The sequence below is a fragment of the Arvicanthis niloticus genome, chromosome 20, assembly GCF_011762505.2.
Source record: "Arvicanthis niloticus isolate mArvNil1 chromosome 20, mArvNil1.pat.X, whole genome shotgun sequence".
Taxonomy (NCBI): domain Eukaryota; kingdom Metazoa; phylum Chordata; class Mammalia; order Rodentia; family Muridae; genus Arvicanthis; species Arvicanthis niloticus.
Window position 1 is genome coordinate 38500644 of NC_047677.1, and position 23375 is coordinate 38524018.

General features: G+C 36.8%; 1 protein-coding gene across 1 annotated transcript in view; it reads left to right on the forward strand.

Annotated features, from left to right (window-relative positions):
- The window catches only part of Pcdh15 (protocadherin related 15), a 777836-nt gene that overhangs the window by 114251 nt on the left and 640210 nt on the right, over positions 1-23375 (forward strand). The gene's annotated exons all lie outside the window — the stretch shown is intronic.

The window sequence follows — 23375 nt, forward strand, 5'->3', positions numbered from 1 at the left end:
AGTTGCTTTGAAAAAATATTAAGTTCTGCTAATGCCTTTGAGTGAACACAAATAGTAGTTTCTAATAAAGCCAGCAATATGATGGACAGTACAGTCTCCAATAGTCAAAAGTCTGTAACGGGTTCAGTAGGAAAAGCCATAAGTGGCTTGAGGGCCGGTGCCACCAATACACATTGCTTTATTAGATTCCTCATGAATTTGTTTGGGAAGACAAAATGTCAAACTCTTGGTAATTGACTTCTTAAGTCATGCCAAAAAAGCAAATCAGTTTACTTTAAAAAAAAGAAAAATCACCTACAGAAACTCTCAGAAGATTCATCACATTAGGTCTTCAATGACGTAAGTATGCTTGTGCTAGCTTTTTGGTAAAACAGTGTGGTTTAAAATACCATGCCATGAAAATTAGGATAATTTTGTGATATATATATATATATATATATATATATATATATATATATCAATATCATATTTATATATGATGCATGCATTTATATATATGATACGTAAGCACGTGTGTTCGTGAAATAGAAAATATGGACACATTCCCTTGTGGGAATTTTCCCACCTAAAAATATATTTATGTCTTTAAATTGCTGTTGTTTTTATTCAATGTTTATTCATCACCAAGGGAACTGTAGCAGCTTCTTCCCTCTTGACTTGTTATCTGGTCGGTTTCAGTAGTAACACAAAGTGTGAAATCCTTTTGTACTCTGCTTAGCTAAACTGACATGCCTGAAGATAAATGAGTTAGTTTGATATTCTCCAAATGTGTTCAAGTTGTACACACATTAAGTTACCTTTGGTCCTCAGTATCTGCAGAGGTGAATATCTTTTGGGATGGCAGAACAACCCAGGATGTTTATTCATAGAAATCAGAAGATTTACCCTGGAGTGGTCCCACTAATTAGTACTCTGTTTATGTCAAGTACATCTAAATTAAATGTTCACAGTTTTTCCTTTAGTGGGAAATTTAAATATCCGGGCCAAAAAAAATGAATTTTAAAAAGCAGCAATAAATAAACAGCTGCTTGGAATTTTAAAAATACAATTTAAGAGGCATTCAAGTATACTGAAGGAACACATTTTAATTGAGCTCTTGGTAACAAACCAGCGTGCCCATATTTATTTCATAAAACATCCTATTCTTGTTCATATTTAACAGTGATGTGGAGCAGGCAAGCCATTTTCTCATGTTCTACATTCACAAAACATGCACTTTAGCAAAGTAATTTGTGTAATCAGATGAAGCCACCCATGTTTAAATCATAATGCTATCAGTGGATTTCATTCCTAAGCTCATTAGAGCTTTTGACCTTTTCTCAACAGACTTGTTCAGCCTTTACTATAGGATTATGTGGCTGCTGTTAGTTATTGTGTAGTTAAATTCTCGAAGGAGGGCGTGATATTGTACCTGTCTCTAATGACCAATGCCAAGGCTAACCCTTAAAGGCTTCAAGTCAGCTGTCCAGCTCAGTCTCCCCTGCAGTCTTCCCAGCTCACTCCCCAGAAGTGAATGAATTGATTTTAGGAAGCTGCCAACTTGGCGGTTCAATGAAGAGCTCCAGTCCTGGAGCTCTGCAGTTGTTTGATAGAGTTTTGCAGAATGTATATATCTGTACGTGTGCCTCAGTATCCTCTTTCTGCTTAGGCTCCAGGAAAATTCTCATTCCCTAGCTATGCTTCCAGTCAAGCTTTCGCTCCTTCTCTTCCTCGCTCAATTCAAGGATCATTGGCACTTTGATTCTTCTGAATCGTATGTGAATAAGATGGCCTCCTATAGTTGACTTTTTTTTTTTTTGCTCAAATTTTGTTGTGACATCATCTATTACCTTTGTATGACATCATTTGTGAGAGTGTCATGGAGAACACACAGGAGCACTTCACTGATCATGGGATATGGGTACACAGAGGCAGTGTTTATTCTGGGGTCTGTGTGAAGACGCAAGGTTAAAGTTCAAGCTAGGCAAGAGTGACAGCCATAAAAAAAAAAAATAAGAAAAAAATTCAGATTCAAAGAATACTTTTGCCATTGATTACTAGCTGGTTAAATGAGTGTCTTACAATAGCTGACTGCAGATTTACGTACAGAAAGAGCTTCAGAGAAGGTTAAAGGAGAAATATAATTTATCATCTTGTATTAATTAATCATCTTTTGCTAATTATTTAATTAATTACTAGACATGTAAATAAAGATAATAAACTTTCTAGGCTTTGAATAGTTTTATTATTTTATATATTTTTATTTACATATAAGAAAAATGGAACAAATATATACTGTTTATTTAATAAATATGTTTTTCTAAATAGAATAGTCTAGTATTCTTGAAATATATAAAGCTTTCTAAAATATATTAGCTATTTTTAAGATTGTATTTTAATATTGATTTAAATTTGGGCGCATTTATATATTTGAGAATTTCATACATATAAATACATATTAAATATATAAATATATATATATATAGTCAATATATATTCTTGATCCAATTTAATCCACTTTCCTTCCCCTCCACAAAGCCTGTCTTTTAATTCTCAACTAAGTATCCTTGCACTAGAATCATAAAATAAGCACTTGTCTCCTCCATTGATAAGCCTTGATTGTTTTGTTATGATTCTAATGATCAAATATTCTTACCAATGTCTGCTTTAATTGTCCCTTGCCCAACATTTTCCCCCTTACTTTATGTACTCTGGTTTTGTTTGCTTGGTGGTTGGTTTTAAACAAGTTGAGTACCCTGAATGCTATCTGTATATACCTACGTGTAGGACCATCTACTGGTGTATGGGTAACCTCATGGTGACCACATTCCTGAAGAAAGTTGACTCACTATCCCCAGAAGCCATCAATTGCAAATAGTTTCTCAACTAAGGATGGTGCTTCATGAGTCCCTCACCTCCTCATCCATGCTGGATTTGAGATGGCTTGATCTTCTACAGGTCTTGTGCGTGCAATCCCAGCTGCTATAAGTTCATGAGTGCAATACTACAATCATGATCAATAACTAACTACTTTGCTGAAACCATCCATTACCTCTGGTTCTGTTCCCTCTTTTACAATTATCCCTGACGCTTACTGGCAAGAGGTATGATATAGTTTTCACATTTAGAGCTGGTCACTCTACAGTCTGTCATTCTCTGAACGTTGACCAATGTGGGTTTCTGTATTAGTTGCTCTCTACTGTGAGAAATAGCTACTTTGGAAAGGGTTGGGGCATGCACTGATCTGTGGGTATAAAAATAAATACCCAAGGTATTATTTGCTACCGTGCTCATTTAGTGGAATAATTTTATAAAATTCACCCCTAGGGCCAATGATCTAATCAGCCACTAGAAGTTTGACCAAGTTAAAGCTACCAAGCGTGAATTCCATCTTCTGGAGCAGGCTTTAAATCCAATTAGAAAGTGGTTTGCTCTCTCATAAGATTTGTACCGTCCTTGAACCAGTGGCTCTATTTTGGATGAATTATACTATAGTTCACAGGGTTCACATCTTAGTCAGGCTGATGGTTATTATGTTGTCCTGTGGCATGAATGTGCACAACATCTTCCAGTGCTATGAAAGCTAACCAACAGGGATGAAGCTCCCAAAGTTAGTACCAACTTAATCTCTTAAAATATCTCATCCCATCAATGGGATAAATATTAGATGCCTTAGAACTGTACAGAACGGTTACTTGACAATGGCTACTTAATCTCTGACATGGTTTCATGTCTAGTCAAGTATTAATAACATATATGAGGTGACAAATATTCTGGTGAGGTAGGGGACTGTAAATTTACTTAACTAACAGAACAAGGAGAAAATTGAAGAATGCGATGAACTTTTAGCTTATGTTGTAGGATGTACTTTAACTGATTTCTAGGCTTGTTTTATTTATTTTTTATCTGTCTTCTACTGGTGAGGAATTGTGTGTGTTCTACTCTCAAATCAGAGCTTTAAAATGTGAAAACACATGGGTTTGGTTGTTGTTGTTTCTTTTTTTTCTATAACATTTTCCTAGGATTCAATTTCATGCACATAGCCTTTGCTTTTCTCGACGCTAATGTGGGATACTTCAGTGGCTTCAGAATACTGCAGTAACCAGCTCTCTTACTGTCAATACTCAGAGGCCGGAGGACAGAGATAAAAACAGACAGAGTAGAAAATTGGATTTTGATAAACAGGAGAGTGACTGCTGTACTCATGGCACCCCCACACCCCCACACTCCCACACATGCCATTCCCAAGATTCGACAGAAGGGCAAGCCTGCTGCCAGTATGTCAGGAATTCTCTCTGCTCGGTTGAGTCAGGGGAGTGAAAAGTCTAGCTCAGCATTTCATCCATACGGTATGATTAATAATGATTGACAGTGTGATTTAATCTTTGTGGTTCTGAGATGAGAAAACCTGATATTATCGAATAATCACATCTTAGTCATATAAATAGACAGAAATCATTTTTATTGTAACATAGGTTGAAATAGAACAAAAAAACTTTAATTGTGATCTTGTCTTTTTTCTAGTGTCTTATGCTAGCCTGACCCTTCTACATGGGTCTCTTTCAGCCAGTGTATATATCTTATCACCACTTTACAAATCCCGTTAAGCTCTGCAATTTGGTTTTTCTCACAACTCTGGTGAAACTGCATTTTCTAAAGCCCCCAGTGGCTCCCATGTTGGACGAATCCTGTAATTCTCTAGCATTTCAGTAAGAAGGGTTATTGATCCACTTTACCGATGACTTTATTGCTTTCAGGTTTTTTTTTTTTTTTTTTTTTTTTTTTTTTTGCATTGACCTTTTCAGAGTATCTAGCTATTAGCTTTCTGAACCATCTTCTCATAAATACTCTACCTGAACCTCCTGTCCAATTTGGAGATCATCCCATTCTTGTTTATAATTCTCTAAAGAGCCATATATCATACTTAACAACATGAATGTCTTATGATTGAATAAGTTTCTGTCCTTAGCCATTATTTTCTCCCCTCTTACTTCTCTTACCCTGTGGATCCACTACATATGCTTTCAACTGTTCTGTCTGCTAGACTGTCTACAAAAGCACATATTTAATTAACATTTGCTTAATTACAGCAATAGAAAGAAAACTGGGACACAACACAATGAAGTAGAAGTAGATTTTAGAAGGTTCTAGTCAGGAGGCTTGGTCTACACACCCTTGACAATAAGAAAGAGGTCTTATAGCTGCCTGTACCTTAAGGCAGTGAGAGATTGTTGTTATTTCGGTAGGGAATCTCTGGGACTCCAGTTAGGGCATGATCACAGACAATAAAAACCGAAAGACAGAACAGCTGAGACTTCTTAGATAAGACCAGAGAAGTAGAGGTCCTGAGAGAAGCAGGCATGAGGAAGAGAGAGGGACATTTCTTTTCTTTAGGGCACATTGATAGGACAGGCTAATAAAGACATCGTTCAGACAAATGCTCAAGAGCTGCTTTTCCATTTCTCCCAACATCCACTCTTCCTTCCTAGGAATTCTGAGTCCTGGGTCCTCTGGTGCTTATCTCAGTTTGGCTTGAAATGAATACAGATCTGCATTGTTTCCTACTTTAATTGTGTACCCCTCTTCATATTTGTTGCTCCATGTGCTGTTTTGGAATCAATACATAACCCAAAACTCTAGAACTTTGTCCTATCTCACGTAATAAGCAGTGTTCTTGGTAAAGAGTCAATTTTCTTTGTTGAACCATTGAAGCATTGAGCTATTTGCAACTAGACTAACTGTGGGTAGTAAACTGTGAGCAGGAATCACAATTTACAGTTAGTATATGGCACAGAGACCTTGTGCCATCCTCAAATTTCTCCCACAGAAGCAGCTAAGAAGGCCTTGCATTGTATGTAGTTAGATAAACTTTCAGCTGATGTCCTCAGTCTGTTCTATAATAACAGATCCACTGAGCAAAGGTTCTTCTCTTCCTTTACCTACTAACACAAATCTATCTTACAGTATGCTATTCTGTCTTATAGAATGCTGTTTTTAGGAAGATGCAAACAAACACATTCATAAGAAACTAGCCACAAAGCAAACAGGGAGATCACCAAAGCTCCAACTAGGTGAACCATTGAATTTTTTGGGTTAAAAAATTTGTAAAGTATGAGTGACCTGTGCTTATCTGAGTGGGTATGACTCAAAAGCAGAGGCATCATTGAAACTCTGTTCTGGTCTAGACAATAATTCAGTTTCCCTTCCCTTCTCCCCACCCATTCTTCCCCAACTCCTTCATAAAAATTCATAAAAGGGCAGGCCTCCCAGGGATATCAATGGAACATGGCAACCTGGCATATCAAGTTGCAGTCAGACTGATTATTTTAAAACCATGCTGCCTGTCCCTACCCCACGTGGCCTGTTCTGTTCATCCTTTCATCCTTTCCTTTTCTGCTCTCCTTCTCTTGCTAGGTCCATGCATCCTCAGGTTCCATCGATGACTCTTCCCTATTTTTTCTCTTTGTTTTATCTACTGATTAGTTCCCTTTCCTCAGTTTAGATACTCTATCTCTATCACACCGATTTCCATTCTTAATATATTATAATATTTAATTAATTTATAATATATTATAATTATATATACTATATATAATATAAATATATAACTAATTATATATTATAATAGAATTAATTTATAATATTTAATTAATTTATAATATATTATAAATATATTAAGAATGCTATAATTAATGCTTAATGCTATACTTATCATCTCATATACATTTAAGTAATATTCTTGTATATCCCAAACCTGTCATTTCTATCTATCCATGAAGGTTCTGAAAACCACAAATCATGTCAATATTTATATGAAAACAGCACTCATTACAGTAGAAAAGAGTTCTTTTATGTTTACAAATTAAGAGATACATGATGCCTTGCTGCCTTATTTATTCTAACCATGATTGTTGGGTACTAATTCACTCTTAGTTCACTTCTATGTAATGAACAAGACAGACACAGAGACTCGCAATTGCTTCTCTGGTGTCTTACAAGTAGGGAGGGCATCAAACTGAGATTCAAACTGTTGTCTCTGCCACATGCAGAAGAATCACAGCCCTAAAATATTCTATCATGATGAATTGTGTGTGATGCCTGTATTACTTACCTTCATGTTGCTGTGATAAAATAGCCTGACAAAAAAGTAGCTTGGAGGAGAAAAGCTTTATTCTAGCTCACATTTCTTGAAGGTTAGCATCCACCATGACAAGGAAGGCATGGGAAACCTAGAACTTGGCAGTAGAAGCAGGAAACCAGCTGGTAACATTTCACCATCATGAAGGAAACAGAACCATGAGTGGGGATATGCTTGCAACCTACACTGTCCACTCCCAGTAAGTACTCACTCCAGCAAGGCTTTCCTCCTAAAGTTTCCATAACCTTCCAGAACAGTACTACCCACTGGGGATCAAAATGATCAAATTAATGAGCATATGGGAGACAGTTTCATTCAGACCATTGTAACTGGTTCTTTACTACTTTGTGGGTTCTCCTTTCTTTCACCCTTCTCCACTCCATTTCTTCTTCCTTTTCAATCTCCTAGCACTTAATAAGAGAAAAAAAGGATAGATGGTGTCATGGTTTGAATATGCCTGGCCCAGGGAGTGGCACTGTTTGGAGGTGTGGCCTTGTTGAAGTAAGTATATCACTGTGAGCGTGGGTTTAATACCCTAGTCCTAGCTGCCTGGAAGCCAGTGTTCTGCTAGTATCCTTCAGATGAAGATGTAGAACTCTCAGCTCTACCTGTACCATTCCAGCCTGGATGCTGCCATGCTCCCACCTTAATGACAATGGACTGAACCTCTGAACCTGTAAGCCAGCCCTAATTAAATATTGTCCTTTTTAAGACTTGCATTGGTCATGGTGTCTGTTCACAGCAATAAAACCCTAACTAAGACTGAGGGGAAAGGGGAAAGACTATCATTAGATTACTTTCTGCTGATTAGAGGCATTGAGTTCCTTAGGGCAAGTTAGATCTTGACCATCAAGATATCTAATTTCTTGTTATTTCTTCTTTGCACACAAATGCTTAACAAATTGCAAACAACAGCAACCAAACAAAACCCCACCATCTCTTGGGATTCTCACATTTCTATACCTTCTGAAGAGTCCCCAAAATTCCAAAATTCATAAATTTGCAGAGACTCTCTGAATCAGTCAAAATCATGCCTGTGCTAGAGCAAAAGCAAATCATAGTCAAACTGCTGTGGACAGTCTGAAGCAACCCTATATCCCCATAGCTGGGATTAAAGCAAAAATATATTATTATAATATTTCTGTCTTTTAAAAAGAAGGCAAAACTCTAAATTTGTCACTATAAATCACTATAATACCTGATACTAATTGATCATTTTTCTTCAATTTTTCTTTGCTGCCATTGATGATATACATAGAAAATTGACCTGTCTCCATCTTTAAATTGTAGCATGCCGTATAACATTTGTTTTGATATTTCAGTTTGAAAACAATGAGTTGAAAATTATCCCTTTTACTTTTCTTTTCTTCTGTGACTGACACAATAGTCTAATTGACAGATAGCACTATATCTATGCATCATGAGAGAAGCAAATTGAGTATCAAATACCTCTGTCAACAAATAGGGGTAAATTGGTAGGTTTTGAGCATAGTAATTGTAGATCAAACAGTAACCATAATTAATGAGAGTTTAATTAATATAACATTCCTTAAAAGTAAAGTATTGACAAAACAGTCAATATACACACTTGAGTTGATATGTTACCCACATATAGTGTGTGTGTGTGTGTGTGTGTGTGTGTGTGTGTGTAGGAGAACAGTTTAGAAGAATATGTGTCATACATATTCGGGACATTTTGCTTTTCTTTTGAGATTCAGTTTATATCTTCCCCATGATTATGGACATTTAAAACTGTCTTCATAGGAGATTTAAAGTGTGAGTTCATAGTTTCCAGATGTTTGTTTGTTGCCCCGTGCCTTTCTCCAATCTTAGCCACTATTCTACGTGTTTGCTCATAATTCTGTGTGTCACACTGCACTATTGGTTCCTGGGATCAGCGACCCAGTCATTGCTGCTGACCCTCTCTGCTGCTCCTGAGGGCAGGAGGCCAGATGTTCAGTAATGACAGCAGGCAATTTAACTTTATTAAGTGTCTTTATTGTATAATCAAAATACTGATGTATAATCAAAATACTCAGAACATTGTTGATATAGTCATCAATATTTTAAATTTTGCTTCCTGAGTCTTTTAAATACCCAGAATGCAATTCTGATATCTCAATAGGAGAATATAACAAAGACATATGTTAGTAAAATATTTACTTCATCTTCTTCATTCGCATCCAGAAAACATTTCGGCTTATTATGTACATAGCGGCCTTTTAATAACTGAAGTTAACAAATTTTGGGTGGTTTGTATAACTCAAACACCTTAGAATATCTTATTCTACCCACCCATTATACATACACATATATATTTGATATACATAGTTGTATAGTTATATAACATTTCATTTGTACAAGGTTCTGTAGATTTGTGTAAATGTTTTAAGGGATCATTTGGAGACTAGCAATGTTGCAGATGTGACAGACACAGTAGACAAGAAAAGAGATAACACATACACACACACATACAAAGAGAGGGAAAGAAGGAGGGGGGAGGGGGGAGGGGGGAGGGGGGGAGGGGGGAGGGGGGAGGGGGAGGGGGAGGGGGGAGGGGGAGGGGGAGGGGGGAGGGGGAGGGGGAGGGGGAGGGGGGAGGGGGAGGGGGAGGGGGAGGGGGAGGGAGAGAGGGAGAGGGAGAGGGAGAGGGAGAGGGAGAGGGAGAGGGAGAGGGAGAGGGAGAGGGAGAGGGAGAGGGAGGAGAGGTATGTTTGCTTTATACTGGAATGAGACACAAAATAACCTATCATAAAATGGTACTATTTACTATTATCTGAAGGTGGTTATCTTAAAAGTGAGGCAGGTTAAATCGTAAGGGAGTGAGAGCAGGGCTTAACATAGGGAACAATTAATGTGACCATGCCTTGTAAGCAAAACTTAGGAGAGAGGAGGAGAAAGCATACAGGTTCCTGGTGACCGTGTTTCCAGGGTGGAGGAAGCAATCAAGAGAAGGTCCTGGAGGTGGGAGCACGCTCAGCATCTGTAAAGAACACAGGGGCAAGTACATCATTATCCTGCTTGGAATAGATGCGAGAGACAAGATCAAATGTGTGAGGAGGGAAGTTAGATCCAGTAGTTGCCTTATGACTAACTGAAGGGCTTTGTGCTCTCAGCTGAGAGTAAAGAAAGCTCCTGGGGTGTTGCAATCAGATGAATTAAACATTTTTACTCTTCTTTTAATCAAATACCTTTGCTGAGAGAATCACTTATGGAGATCAGGGTGGACAATGAGAAATTTCTCAAAAATCTTCAGGACAAAAAAAAAAAGTACGGTTCCCAGATGAAGTGTACGTTGACACAGTTGAGAAAAATAAAAAGGTTGACTATGGAACATTCAAGCACATCTAACATGATTGTTAGTGTACTGGACATAAAAGCAGTTCTGAAACTAAATGCATCCTATCTTCAGATGTTGGCACTTGGTGTCATCAACGTGCTAGTTTGCTTACAGGAACCTACTCAATTAATGTATCTGCTACCTTGCTGACCCATAGAGAACCCATAAGCTTCTGAGTCTCAAGTCTCATTACATGCATCTATAGGACTTGTGGAAAGGATATGAGTCTCACAGCACAGACTTATGAGACAGATGAAAGCTAAGATGAAGTCCTGCTGTATAACCATATGTCATTAGTATGTTATAGGGATGAAAATGGGAATAAGATATGTATTTTAACCTCATATAGAGTATGCAGAACCCAAAGTTGTTATCTGAGGTGATATGATTCTCAGAAAATACCAAAGTAGGTGATATACCCCATATATAAAAGGACACAGTATAGGCATAGAGTCTAACCTTCCTGCGTTCTATTAGGTATCTCTAGAACATTATCATACATATAATATGCAGCTGTTACACTGTTGTATTTGGGAAACATTGGCAAGACGGATTCTATTATCTCCTCAGTGGATGGAAATATTTTCTTTTGCACATGTATAAATGTTGTATTCACCACTTGATTAAATCCATGCTTGCAGCAAACGAGTCTACTATTGACATAACTAAAAAAAAATCGTGGAGTTTGAAAGCAATAAAAAACAAAAATGTAGTTGGAAAAATCATGGCATCACCACAGGATCTGCATACCTTTGCAAGTGAAACATCATGCAAAGCAAAAAAATCAAAGTACAAACAAACGGACAAAAAACCATGTGAACATAGGCAGAGGGTAGGGGGAGGTGCAGTCTTTTAAGATGATTGCATTAGACTCCGAAACAGTCTTTCTTGGGTAAGACAAATGTCAGCCTGAGGCTAAGCTGACACTGGTTGGACTAGTGTCCTTATAAAAGAGTCTCCGTAGAACTTATTAAGCCTGTGTACAAGTCTGTGATTCTGGCAGGCTTCTATGATCATTATTGTCAGGCTGACATGCAAAAGATCCCCCTCCTTCCTTCACACTCTCGGGATTCTTAGTCATCATTTGTAATGGTCAGCACAAGAGATCTGATTTTCATTCTGACAACACCCTCTCTTCTTTCAAAGTAGAGGGCATTGGTTGTCCCATGAGTAGAAGAGGGTTGGAGTTTAAAGGATGGCATCCGTGCTCCATGTCTAGAGATGTGTCAGAAATCCCAGTAGGCATGCCTCTTTGTAGAATGGACTTTAGGGTGGCATACTTATGGCCTACTAGGAAAATGTCAGTCAAACCTAGGTGTAGTGAATATATGTAAAAATCTAAAACAAAATACTGGCACTTTGCTTGTGTATTATGGTCTCTCATTTTGTATTTTTATGGTGCACATGCCAATAGGAAGGGAGAAAGGGAGGGAGGAGAGGACGGAGGGATGGAGAAGGGGGAGAGGGAGTGAGAGAAAGCATGTATGCATACACTTCTTGTGCTTTTCCTTTCCTTTTTTCTTTCTTTTTATGTTCTGGGTTTTTTTTTTAAACTTTCTTTTTGCCTGCTTATTTTCTAAACACAGAGAAAAAGAAGGCATATACTATAGGTGATGTGGAGAGGAGCTGGGGGAGCAGAAGCCATGACCAGAATATATTGTATTGAAAATGTGTTTTCAATTAAGAAACACAATTCATTGAACTGATAGATAGGAGTAAAAATAAGTAAAGACTGTCTAACATAAAAATATATTATAATAGAATAAACTTATATAGAAATGTCTATGGAAGGGATGGAGTGGTGACTTATTGGGTTAGAATACTTGCTGTTCTTGCAGGAAACGGAGATTTGGTTCTAGCCCAGACATGGTGACTCACAACCATCCATAAATCCAGTTCCAATATGTCCCACCCTATATTCTGATTTCTGTGAGCATCAGGCATGCATGTGGTACATGCAGGCAAAACACTCATACACATTAAAATAAGTCTAAAGTTTATGACGGATTTTAAGGGAACTAGCCTAACAGAAAACAAATGTTTTATTTCCAAAAACATACATGGCATTCATTATTTAAAATGAATAGGATCAGGCAGCTTCTGAAAGTGTTCCTAATGGACAAATGTCACTTTATCCTCTGAGACTCTCAAAAATAGAGAATTTTAACAGTAAGTCTTTCAACACATATGTTGATATATCGACAAGTTATGCTTGCCCAGTGTTTTCTATTGTTGAATTCAATTACAAACAAGTAACAAGTGGGAAAGTGGCCTCACAGTCGTTCTGAAGTGCACTCCAAGTACCTGGGGACAATCCTTCCATATCTGAGATTTGGAAACCACTTCAGACAGGTTAATGCACAACGTTATTGAAAAGACACTTTTCAGTGAAAGGAAAAAGCATATCACAGCGAGTGCCCCCTATAAGACATGACATACCCCTCTTCATTTCCTGAGGTCCAAAGGAATTTGCAAAGAATATACTTAACTCAGAGCATGTGACTAGAGACATGATTTCATACAAAATACACTTAAGACATTTATTGCTAATATGGCTTTTGGCTGTTTTTTTACTGTCGATACAACTTGTTTCAAATATCAATAAGTAAAATAAATACACACAGTCAAGCCCAAGCTGACCCACTGTCATCAGGATGGATTATAACATAATCATATCTGCATCAGTCGGTGAATTCGGTTTTTCTGTAAACTTGCATCTTTGGTTGCATAGTTCTCTCTGTAATTCATTAAATCTTTACAAATGCATAGGTAATAGGTGGCTGCATGATTATCATTTGGTCATTATTCATTTTCTTTTTATTTATTTATTTATTTATCATTTCTACATTGCACCTTTTATATTCCAAGTGCTTTAGGGGAGGTTAAAGGAACATTTGTAAGAAATGATTTATTTATATACTTATTAAGTCGCTTATTTATCTATTTTAAGGCCAAGTCTTGTCTCTACAACACAGACTGGGTTCAAACTCAAGACAGTTCTTCCTAAGTCCACAGATGTTGAGATAACAGATAGGAAGCACCAAAGCTGGCTCTGAACAAGTTTCCTGGAATATTTTAAGATATGGTTTGTACAGTAATAAGTCAACACAGTATGATCAAAAGTCTAGCCTCATGGCTAAAGGCACATGTTGATTTTATAGAGGACCTGAGTTTGGTTCTTAGTCTGGCCTCCATAGGTACCTGAACTCATGTGCTCATCCCACACACTGATCACCATACATATAATTTTAAACAATAAAAACAAATATTTGTGAAAGGCCCCATCTCAGTTCATTTGGATTGTTATAGTAAGCCATCACACTTAGGTGACATTTCTTCAGTAAGTGAGCCTGGGAAGGTCCTGATGAAGACGCTGAAAACTTAGTGTCACGCCTTGAGAGAGCGCCCTGATTTATTGGAGCCATCTCTTTTCTGAAAGCTCAGGGTGTAGATGGCGGAGGTCAACTTCTGTGGTCTCTTTATAAAGAAACAATCATGCTTACCTGGGGCTACAGTCTCATGACATCATCTGATTCTGAAGCCTCTGAATTCTAAGATCTCACACATTGTGATTTAGGTCTTTATCTATGGATAGTCAGTAAACAAAATCACACTGACTGAATGTGAATGGCCCACTATCAATCCCATGGCATTGCTAAAATGTAGGGATGTAAGACAGTTGGCCAATTAGATATTTTATTTCCAACTCTAAGTCATTATCCTCTAAATATGTGTAATTTATAAAACATTTGCATTGTAGTCAATATTATAAGGGGTTTGAAAATGAGTTTAAAACAGACAGGGATACTTCTAGGTTTTAACAAAGATGTCAAGCCATTCATATGACTTCTGCCTCTGAGGATCTTGTTAAGCAATGCTGTGGAACCAACCTGACTACTTGTGAATGACTTACATGTGATAAGTGATTTGCTGACATTTTGATGTAAGTGAAGTAAAGGGAAGCCGGACACAAATAATTCAAGTGACATAAACTGAGATAAAAATCCTCAAAAGAACACATTCAACACATTAAACGGTAATGGGCATTATTATAGATTAACAGAACAGACAGACATCTGCACATTAAAGATGCATATTTCAAGTCACTGGAGATATAATGCCCCCATTGCTGCTTCAGAGGGTACAATATACAAATGTACAAACTCACACATAAACACACAATCATACACATAACTTGTAAAAGGATGCATAGCTCATGTGTTTTGGAATAATGTGTGATTTAGATCAGGTTAATATCTCCTCACATGCTGTTTACATTTCAATTATCAGAATAAATGCTTAACATTCTTACAAAAAAAGACAAATTGATGAGGAGTTAGTCATTCCATTGGTCTTCCTTTCCACGGATGTCATGAAGGGAAAGTTCCCAAGTGGCTCATTTTTTTCATCTTAAGTGTTGGCTTCTAATCTTATGTTACATTTTTACCTTGGAAATAGTAATACCTAATATTTGGCTCTAGTTTGGCAGAAGTCATGTGTGTGTGTGTGTGTGTGTGTGTGTGTGTGTGTGTGTGTAAGATTTGATCTTTCTATAATAGGTACATAGATCACAAATTACTATGTAGCCCATAAATACTAAGAATTATTATTGGTCGAAATACATTTTACTTAGAGTTAAAATATAAAAGAAAGAAAGTAGATTTCAGTGTTTATATGCAACAGTGAGTTTCTATGGTGGAGCTGTTACATGCTCACTTCACAGAATGTTTATGTCTGACAATAATAACATTAGCACTTAAACACCTGACTGTGTTCATTTCCCATCATCATTGAAAACACATTCAGTTGGTTTAGAACGAAGTTAATGGGGAAAGAATATGGTTTGCACATGCGCAGTTTCTCTGTATGTTATATCTTTATAGAACTCACTCAGGAATTCTCATTGTGGAGAAAACCCAAGATTAGATTCCTCTTTCACCTTCCTCTTATATATTTTGTATAAGATTCTTTCGATGTTATTGCATTATTCATTTCGTCTGTGTTGGTGTATGTGCAGGGACAGGCACATTTGGAGGTCAGAGGACAATTTGAGGGAGTCGAATTCAGATTATTAGGTTTGGTGGCAAGATCCTGTATCTCATGAACCGTGCTGTCAGCTAAGATTGCTTATAAAGTTCTCACTGCTGATAAGTGATTTTTGTGAGGAAAGAAGGATTGAGTTTTTAGAAATAAAGAAAAAAGCAAAAGGCACAAATTGTTTAAATTTGACCTTGTCTTATAGACAATGTTGAATAAATGTCAGTAAACCTGATACCAGTTACATCTTTGATTGTTCTCAGAAAGATGTTGTATTTACTACTCTGCATATCTAAAATTATGCATATCAAAGTACTTAGGATTTAGTCATTCCATTCATTTTCCCTTCCAAGGATGTCATGAAGGGAAAATTCCCAAAGTGGCTCATTTTCCATATTTCAAGTGTTGGCTTCTAATCTTATATTATGTTTTTATCTGGATAATAGTAATGCCTAATATTTGGCTCCAATTTGGAAAAATCAAAAATAAGGCAGGGTCTTGTCCATATTTCATTCTTGTCTGGGTTCCTTTATCTCTTGGAAGAAATTATACTTAGTAATGACAGAATACCTCTGTACTAACTTGTCACATGCTTGGATAGAAGCAGCGGTAGTGACTTGCCCTGGATTTTTTTTTTTCAGTATTTAGGTAACATGTATCCTAGCTCATGTGTGTGTATGTCTCTGTGTATACTTGTTCATGTGTGTGTGTTGTGTGTGTGCGTGTGCACATGTGTATGTGCATGTACATGTGTGTGATTATGCTTGTGCATGTGTGCACATGTGTATAAAGGACAGAGAGCACTATCAGGTGTTGTTTTCTAGAGATGCGCAGTTAATTTTTTTTCAAACAAATACCATGACTTTTTATAAATAAGCAGATTTAGATCAATTTCACATTCAGTAGCTTAGAAAAACAAAGCCACCATTTCCTATATTATATGCAAAAGCAATTAACAGTTGGAGTGTATGTAAAACTAAATATGTCTTAGAAAAGATGATAAATGAACTTATTAAATTTTTTTCCACTGGTAGTATATACACATATTAACTTAAAAGCACAGCATTACTTTATAATGTCCCTGTATAACCTAAATTTATCAGTTAGACAATTTCCGTTAAGTATTCTAAAATTTTTTAATGAAAAAACTTAGTTTTCTTTTTAACTGGTTTCTTTTGCAAGACTGGGGAGTAAACCCAGGGCATCACATGTGCTAGTCAAATACCTTGCTACTGTACTATTTCTATAAGGCGTTTTAGTTTTGACAAGATTCTTCTGAGTTGCCTGGATGAACCTTGAGCTGGCTGTATGGCCCAGGCCAGTCTTGAGCTGTGACATTTCTGATGAGTCGCTCCAGTGGGTTTTTCAACAGAAAGTTTTATTTTTTTTTCTTTTCAGCCCTATTGTTTTGACATTGTGAATTATAGTTAATCAATTAGACGCACTAGATGTTTGCATCAAGTTATCACGTGTTCCTTTTGTGAGAAACAAAATATTTTCCTCTAACTAGTAAATATAGATCAGTCTAGTAAAACAGCGTGTTAGTTTTTAAAACACTGGTTTTGATGTCCCAGGCATACGTTAACAGTAGCCAACAAGTTACTGATTTTTTATATCCAGGTAATTCCAGTTGCAGTTAAGAGCAGCACATTATTTCCCCGGCAGTGGTGAGATTCGACACCACCACCTTCACTTCTAATATCAATACACAGTCATCATTGTATTTACTAAAAAAATAAATAAATAAAAATAAAATCTAAACATTTTATAAAGGAAAAGCACCTAGAATCCTGTGCGCATTGGGAGTAAAACAATAAAACAAAACAATACGCAAAAAAAAAAAAAAAAAAAACCCAACAGCAAAAAACCCACAAAACTTATTTAAAAAATCTAACAGTATATATTATATAAGTACTTTTAAGAGTTGGAAGCACAGTGTGAGCTACCTGACTGTAGAGTATAGTTTTACTACTTTCCTGAAACATTTCCCATATAGTTAAATGTGAAATAAATGAAGGATTCATTGGTACTTCTAAGGGATATGAAACAAATCTGAAGCAATGCTCACTTCTGAAAACAGGTCCCCAGTGCAAACCAGAAGAAAATGTCATTGTCCACCTTTTAGGCTATCTAAGTTTTATCCATTATAAATTATTTTAAAAAAAATTTCAAAAAAAAAAAAGCCCAAAACGAACCATTTAAATACCCACAAATCCATATAAGTCTTCCAAGTTTAGCTCAGCTTTTTCTTTCTTTCAGAGCAAGTGGAGCCTTAAGGTGGTATCTGTTAGTTCTATACCTCGTAATGTCGTGAGTGCACTCTGAGAAGTCTGAAGAAAATCGGTGGCTCCCTTAATGTTTGCAGGCATTGAGCAGCTGCTGGATCCCACACGTTCCTCAGCCTCTGCCTTAAGCACTATGCGTGCTGTATAAACGCAGAGGGCAACATTGGGTGTTCTTACTCAGGAGCTGAGTACCTCATCTTTTGAGGCAACATCCTAGTCCTCCTCTTACCTGGGTCTCATTCATAAGGCCTGACTCTGTGAACTATACCAGCCTAGGCGATCTGCCTTTCTTAGTTTCCTAAACATTACAATGACAAATTACAAGTACTAGCCAAAGTGCTGGGTGTTTCTTGAGTTAGTTAACTTGTTTGTTTTGTTGTTTATTGTTTTCTTTCTTTTACGTTCATTCTGGCGATTCAACTAGAATGTTCATGCTTTATATACTAAGCACTTTACTGCTTTAGCCATCTCCCCAGACAATTAGGGTTTTGTTTTTTGTTTTTGGTTTTTTTTTAATTTGATTGTTTTTTGTTTTATTTTTTAATGACTATATCGCAGGACTAGGAAAAGATTCTGCTTTAAACCTGTGAATTAATATTCCTTTTTTATTGGATATTTCATTTACATTTCAGATGTTATCCCCTTATCCCATTTCTCCCCGCCCCCTGCCACCACCACCCAGGAACCCCCTATCCCATCCCTTTCCTCCTGCTTCTATGAGGATATGCCCCCACCTACCCCCCACTCCCACCTCCCCACCCTCGAATTTCCCCACACTTGGCATCCAGCCTTCATGGGACCAAGGACTTCCTCACCCACCTATGCCCAACAAGGCCATCCTCCCCTACATATCCAGCTGGAGCCATGGGTCCCTCCCTATGTGCTCCCAGGCTGGTGGTTTAGACTCTGGGAGCTCTGGTTGGTTGGTATTGTTGCTATCCCCATGGGGCCACAAACACTTTCAGCTCCTTCAATCTTCTCTCTCACTCCTCCATTGGGAACCTCATGATCAATTCAGTAGTTAGCTGTGAGCCTCTACCTCTGAATATGTCAGACTCTTGAAGACTTCTAAGGAGACAGCTATATTAGGCTCTTGTCAGCATGTACTTCCTGATATCCACATCAGCGTTTACCTTTGGTGACTGCACATGGGATGAATAACCAGGTGGAATGGTCTCCAGATGGCCCCATCCTTCAGTTTCTGTCCCACACTTCGTCTCCATATTTGCTCCCATGAGTATTTTGTTACTCCTTCTAAGAAGGACTGAAACACCACACTTGGTCTTCCTTCTTCATGAGCTTCATGTGGTCTGTGAGTTGAATCTTGGGTATTTCAAGCTTCTGGGCTAATATCCAATTATCAGTGAGTGCATACCATGTGATTTCTTTTGTGATTGGGTTACCTCACTCAGGGTGATATTTTCTAGTTCTATCCATTTACCTAAGAATTTCTCAAATTCATTGTTTTTAATAGCTGAGTAATACTCCATTGTGTAAATGTACCACATTTTTTGTATCCATTCCTCTGTTGAAGGACATCTGGGTTCTTTCCAGCTTCTGGCTATTATAAATAAGGCTGCTGTGAACATAGTAGAGCATATGTCCTTGTTATATGTTGGAGCATCTTCTGGGTATATGCCCAGGAGAATTCCTGAGTCTCCTATGCTAGTTTGTGGTAGTTACCGGTATCAGGAGACTGTATAGAGAGATTCCATATTGACGCTGGGCAGTCTTTAAAGCTTCAAGAACACACCATTGATTGTATTACATTGTGTATTACAGGCTATGCAAACATATAAATGTTGCACTCTGTATAGTGTGATAACAAATGCTCACAGATACCTGCTATAGATAGACTTACCTCTAATTCCTTTCCCTGGTGTCACAGGAACTTGCAGAGTGAGCTGGATTCACTGATTGGAATATATATATATATATATATATATATATATATATATATATATATATACATACACATATATATGTATATATATGTATACATACATGTATATATACATATATATGCATATATATACATATAAATGTGTGTATATATATGTGTACATATATGTTACTGCTTTATAGTGTAGGCTTGAAAGCTTGAATTTAATATTTAATTAATATATTAGAAAACAACCCCCAACCAAGAATGCAGGATTTTTCTCTTGAAAATGCAAAACTCATAGGGTTTTTATTTTTAACTTTAAATTTTATAAATATCAAGACACTGAGTCTATATTTTGAGAAATATCCTTTATTTCCTGGTTTAAAAAATCTTAAAAATGTAAAACCAAGGGATTGTTTTTTTCTTCTCATACACAGTTTTCTGGCTCATTTTTTTGTATGAACTTCTATAAGTCATGTTACAAACTACAGAAGTTGAAAATAATATTAAACTTCATAGCAGGTTCATGAACACACTATTACAGAGCAAAATTTATTGTCTATGTATAACAAGATATTTGTCAACCTGCTGAAAATATGTAAGATCATTCAGTGTACCACAAAGCAATTTTTAATTCTATATAAAACTGACAAGCATAGCTATAAATTTTGAAAGTTTAGCAGGGATGGTGCGCCGATGGTTTGAGTTCCTAAGTGATGTAGGGCATTCTTGATGGAGAGGCAGGGGATGCCTGTGAGGAATGCAGGCAATGACCCTAGTACATCAACCACTCAAGGTTAAGGTTTTTGTCTCATTTTGGGTCTAATTAAGTATTCCTTATCAATGTTAGAGTTTTAGTTATTATGAAATCTCCCGCCTCAGCATGGCATTCACCTCTGATAGACCTAGCAACAATCTGAAGGGTTCCTGGAAATAACTTCTCCAAATGAACTCTGAGTGAGTGATTTTAATTATTAATCATCCAGTTCATTAATAGTCATCTGCTCCTTCCCTCAGCTTAAGTATGGGTTTATAATAGAGCCAAAATGTAAAGGCAAAATGTTGACAGTTTGTCTCTCAGTCAAGTCTCATGTGGGTTTTTGTTTGTTTGTTTGTTTGTCTTTTTTTAAAGTTAGAAGGTGATTGAAAACTGGAAAGTCTATTTTTCATGAGACCCTGTGTCTTCGTTGTTCAAGTTTCTCTTTCTTGCTGTTCCATTTGCAAACTAGCACAAAGCATGCCACCATTGACTGCACGGAGAAAGTAATCCCCTTTTTTTTTTTTTTTTTTTTTTTTTTTTTTTTTTAGCTATGGCTTTTCAACTGTTACATGGAAGGCCTGAAATAAAGTAATTTATATGGAAGGTTCTCTTATACACTATTGGTTGTGTAAAGCTGGGTAATGTCTAGCTAAATGTTTTTACTTGTTTATGTTGTTTAAAAAAAACCAAAATATCCCACCTGTTATCCATAGTGTTCAACATCACCAGCCAACATATTTTGAACTTGACTGCTTTACAAATGTACTTTCTGAATTCTCAATATAATCTATTACACCTCAGTACACTTTCTCCCTAATGTCATCTTCACCTCATTTTCAGAAATCCTGACCAGACTACACTGTACAGTAAAGATAGGGTAGGATAAAAGGTTAAGACAGTTAACCAATCAGCTGGCCCTCAGGGGCTTCCCTGTGGTACCCCCAAAAGCCCAACATCTACCAGAGTCCCTAAAATGAAAAGAGGAAAGGGTAACATTTAGAGTCATGAACAAAGGTGGAAAAGACAAGGAAGAGTGTACCCCATAGAGAGTGTAACCCACAGATTGGACTGTAAGATGGCAAATTGATGTTAAGACATTGGCTATGTGGTTGGTGATATTACAGGGAAAAATATAAGTCATCCCTTAAAATTTTAATAGCATTGGTGGAGAACTCATATGTCTGTCAAAGCAGTATTTGTAGAACCTTATAGATGCCCTAAATAGTTTCTCTCCACAGCACTCCTGAGCACTCAAGATCCCAAGGCCATTGGTGTATGAACAATGAGCAAAGACCATGTTATCTGATGTTATCTAGACTGTCATTCTTCTGTTACCACCGCACACCCACCTTTATCCTAAGAAAGGTTTTTAAATTAGATAAACCACACACTATCGCTCTATAAACACAACACATGTTAGAAATGATTAACAATTAGTAACATTGTTGGGACTATCACTTGTTTTGACAGGTACAGTTCTAACAGAAATCCATGGAAAGATAAACTTTACTGTGCAGACATAGGTATTTCTCATGATGATAAATTGGGAAACATTAAAATGTTCTGTAACCATATTTTTACCTGGAGATATGTTTGTTCGTGAAGCTTAAAAGACAAAACTAAGGGAATGAAGGAGATTCCTCACACCACACATCTACATCATACATGCATCTTAAAGTGGGCCTTTCAGATCAGTTTTGCTTCACAAGTCACAAGAATGGTACAGAATAAGAATGACCTGTTTTTGGCATGAGATGATTTTATTCCATTTAAAAACAAACAAAACTACACAGTATGTGTCTTAGACATAGATAAGTTTATGAGTATTTTAAAGCAAGAATAGGATAAAGATAAAATCCGGAGGACAATCAAACATGGACATGAGAAGTTGATAAGTTCACAGGCTGGAATCTTGTCTCTGTAAATGTCTAAGCCATGTGGAAATCTACCTAAGTAGACCACATACAATGGCAGACTCAACTCTCAAAATATTTTCTCTCTGGAGCTTATTATCCGAGACAGGGATGTCAACTCTTATACAGCATCACAGAGAGGTATGTTGAAATGAGTGGCAGTTTTGTATTTATCCACGAGCTTAACCACGTGTCTTTTCTATTTTACCAAATTTCAAATGTTTGTCTTAGAACATCACAGCAGAAGCAGCTGGAAGAGGGCATTTTTGTGCACAGAAATAGTTAGAATACAGTCCTAAATTCTGATGTTGAAACCAAATATATATAAATTCCTTTCTCTGGTTCTTTTTGACTTTTATATTAACTTTCTGTCTTCCTTGATGTCTTCTAAAACAATTCCAATTCTCAAACTCATACAGGAGCATAACCTCCTGTGACATGGGCAGGCATTCATTCTCTAGTTTTCCATCAAAAATATGTATTTTAGGAACAGACAAATGAAGCTGATAAGACCATTAAGAATTTAAAAGCATTGAGCATTATTAATTTCTGCAGCTATACCAGTTGTTAGGCTTTATTATCCACTCTATTGTCAGATCATACAAATAGCATTTCTAAGTATTGATATCAGTGTCAGTGTTTCCCAGTGTCTATGATAAATTTGTTATACTTGCTTGGAAAGGCAGTGCTGATTTTGTCCAGATGTCAATAAATGTTCTTTCTAATACAATGTTTGAAAATTATACTGATTCCTTGGGTTAGAGACAAAGAGAGCTGGCAGGGTGAAACTAAAATAGAAAACATTAAGAAAATAAACAACCCAATTTAAAAAAAGGAGGGGGTACAGAACTAAGCCGATAGCTCTCAAAAGATGAAACACAAATGGCTGAGAAGCATTCAAAGAAACGTTTAGTATCCTTAGTCATCATGGAAATGTATATCAAAAGCCACATTTAGATTTCATCCTATCCCAGACTGAATGCCCAAGATCAACAAATGAAAGCTCGGACTGGCAAGAATGGACAGTAAGGAGTACAG